The sequence below is a fragment of the Elephantulus edwardii genome, unplaced genomic scaffold (assembly GCF_000299155.1).
Source record: "Elephantulus edwardii isolate Elephantulus edwardi_28Jun2011 unplaced genomic scaffold, EleEdw1.0 scaffold00019, whole genome shotgun sequence".
Lineage (NCBI taxonomy): Eukaryota > Metazoa > Chordata > Mammalia > Macroscelidea > Macroscelididae > Elephantulus > Elephantulus edwardii.
This window is the reverse complement of record NW_006399769.1, coordinates 7,491,443-7,495,278: the sequence shown is the minus strand read 5'-3', so window position 1 is coordinate 7,495,278 and position 3,836 is coordinate 7,491,443.

The window sequence follows — 3,836 nt, the reverse complement described above, 5'->3', positions numbered from 1 at the left end:
ATAAAGTAAATCAATATTATATCAAATGAACTTGCTTTATTAACTTTATTAAGAAAGGTTTTGCTATCACAGAAAAGCTGCAGCAACCGAATATGTTTCATTGTAAGTTTTAAGATCTGAATACTCTCTTTCCAGCCAGCGCGGTGCAGTGGGCATCTCCCGGGAAAACTGGCACAAGTGACGCACTTTGGGGGCAAGAGAAAGCCCTTCCCCAAGAAGCAGAAATGTTTAGTAACAAGATAGATCTATAAAAGCTCATTAAAATTGTTACAGAAATTCATGAGAAGAAAAAAACCAAACCTATTACACAGTGGTAGCAACCAAAACAACATAGTGCTGATACAATAACAGGCGCATCGACCAATGGAACAGAATAGAGAACCCAAAAATGGACCCAGCTACCTATATATATAGTCAACTGATATTCAACAAGGAAATAAAATCTTTCAAATGGGAAAAAGACAATCTCAACAACAAATGGTGCTGGCAAAACTGGACTGCTACTTATAGAAAATGAAAACAGGATCAACATCTCACACCATACACAAAAAGTCAGCTCAAGGTAGATCAAAGATCTGATACTAAAGCTCAAAACCATAAAGTTCATCAGAAACAAACTGGGATCAAGCTTGGATGGCCTAATCTATGATATAGACTGCCAAATACTACCAGAAATGCACAGTCTGGAGAGGATTAAATTGATGAATGGGACTTTCTAAAGATTAAATTCCTATTGTTGTTGTTGATTGCCTTCGAGTTGAGCATGACTCATAGCGACCCTATGAACAATAGGCCTGTAGCCCCTCTATGACTATCAACATTTATCAAAGTTCATTAAGTTTCTAGAGGCATTTAATTTAGAAAGTGGATGCCACTCCTACTTCCAAACCTGTCATCGTATGTTATTGTTGTTATATGCCATTGAGTCGCCTGCGATGTATAGCAACCCTATGTACAGCAGCTCTGAAGCCTGCCCTGCATGAGCCAGTATCACTAATTCTGACACACCAACCCCCATTGCCCCAGTCACTGTATCAATCCATCTCATCTGGGGTCTTCCTCTCCTGCACTGTCCATCCACCCTTCTGAGCATGATGTCCTCCAAGGACAGATCTTTCTTGGCCACGTGCCCAAAGTAAGTGAGGCAGAGCTTCAAAATCCTAGCTTCCAAGAAGAGACTTGGTTTCACCCTCTCCAAGAAAACCTATCCATTTTCTTGGCAGTCCATGGCATGTTCAAGACTCTTCTCCAGCATCACAACACAAAGGCATCTATTCTTCTTCTGACATCTTTAGTCATTGTCCAGCTCTCTGAAGCACAACAAGTAACTGAAAAGACCATGACCTGGATTAGGCACACCTTTGTATCTAGACTGACATCGTTGCTCTTCAGTACTCTGGAGATGTCTCTGACAGCAGATTTTCCCAAAGCAATTCATCTTTTGATTTCCTGACTGCTGGTGTTTAGAGTGTTGATGGCAGAGCCAAGCAAGCTGTAACTGCTAACAACCTCAATCTCTTCCTTTTGTATTATGGTGCTTCCAGTTGGCCCAGTGGTGATAATATTTGTCTTCTTGATGTTGAGCTTCAATCCATATTGAAGTCTACAGTCCTTGAACTTTTGCAGCAAGTGCTTCAGGTCTTCTTTAGTTTCAACAAGCAATATTGTGTTATATGCATATTGTAGGTTGTTAATGAGTCTTCCTTCAGTCTTGATGCCACACACCTTCTCACAAAGCCTTGCTTCCTGAATGATTTATTCTGAAAACAGAATGAAAAGTTATGGGGACAGGATGCAACCCTGATGCACTCCTTTGCTGATTTTGAACCATGCAGTGTTTCCTTACTCTGTTCTGAAGACTGTTTCTTGGTCCAAGTATAGGTTTTGTATAAACACGATCAGTTGTACTGGGATTCCCATTTTCCTCAAGGTTAGCCACAATTGATTGTGCTCCACACAGTCAAATGCCTTTGTATAGTCAATGAAACACAGATAGACATTCTCCTGTTACTCTCTGCTTTCTGCCAAGATCCATCTGACATTGGCAATAATGTTCCCAGTGCCATGACCTCTTCTAAATCCAGCTTGTATTTCTAGTAGTTCTCTGCCAATGTACTGTTCAAGTCTTTTCTGGATAATCTTCAGCAAGATTTTGCTTGTGTGTGATATTAGTGATATTGTTTGATAATTTGCACACTCTAATGGGTTACCTTTTTTTGGAAAGGGAATAAATATGAATCTCTTCCAGTCAGTTGGCCAATTCATTGACCTGTGCTCATCAAAAACTTTTTCCATGAAAGTGAAAAGAAAACCTACGAACCTATGGATTTGGCAACACTATTTCAGACAAGGGCCTCATATCAGAAGTTATACAGAATCCTACAGGGTTCCACAAGAAAAAGACTGATAACACAATCACAAAATGGGCAAAATACATGTAAAGAATTTTCACAGAAGATATTTGGATGGCCAACAGACACATGAAGAAATGCTCAAAATTACTGGCAGTAAGAGAGGTGCAAATCAAAACCACAATGACATACCATCTCACCCCAGTAGCAGAGGTAGAGTTCAACAGGACATCAAGTAATAGATGTTGGAGAGAATATGTTGAGATAGGAACTCTTACACACTCTTGGTGGGATTGTAAAATAGTATAACCAGTCCAGAAGGCAGTTTGGTGGTTCCTCAGAAAGCTGAACATAGAAATTCCATATAACCAAGTTATTCCCAGAAACTTGTACATCAATGTTCATAGCAATGTTATTCACCATCACAAGAACATGAAAATAGCCCAAATGTCCAATTACAATAGAATGGATTGAGAAGTTGTGGTACATTCACATGATTGTGCAGCACATAGGAGCAATTATTTGTAAAGCACTACCTAACTTGGGAGACTGGAGAGCATTATGTTACATGAACTAACTCAGTCCCAAAAGGACAAATACTGTATAAGACCATTAATGTAGAACAAGTGTGAGACTCTAAGCTGGGAAGAGGGGGAGCTCAGAGATGAGGATGGGCAGAGGTGGGGAGAGGTTAATAATAGGGTCACATAATATGATGGGTGGAAGGAGAGGTGGGGAAAGGAAATGGGAAGATCCAGGGTGGGGAAAAAAATGTATATGAACTTTGTAAGAAAAAAATTTAAAAGGAAGCAGAAGTATGAATTGATGCACCTGCTGCTGACACCAAGGCTGGCCCCTGGCGTGCACACATGGTTCAGGAGAGAGGACGCAACAAGGAGCATCGCCCTAAGACTGGATAGAGAATTTCTCCTGCGTCTCTAAGTGTTGTATTTGTAAAACACAGATTATTACTGCTGTCTACAATGCCTCTGGAAACTCTCTAAACTGGAGAAATGATGAAAGTTAAATAAATGTTCAGGTCTTTCATTCATAGGGTCGCTATGAGTCATCTACGACTCAATGCACTTGACAACAACAGCACAATGCCTCCAATAAGAGCTAGTCTGAACCAAGACCCTAGTGAAGAAATGCCTGGTGCTTACTGACAGCACACGGCACCACCAGGGTGCACCGACCCTGGGCAGCAAGAAGGCAGCCAAGCTGAGTCCTGAGGAGGAAGAGATTTTAAATAAAATAAATCAAAGAACATTCAGAAAAAAAGACACTGAAAGGTTAAAGGTTAAAGAATGTAAATATCAGTAGTCTTCTAGAGGAGCAGTTCCAGCAGGGCCAGCTTCTCGTGGCCACACTGATAATGGCTGTGTACTAGACGGCAAGGAGTTAGAGAGTTGAGAGGAAAATCAAGGCACAGATTTTCCCCCTCTCCCATTTAAGTCAGCCACAGTTTGTTATGATCCACACAGT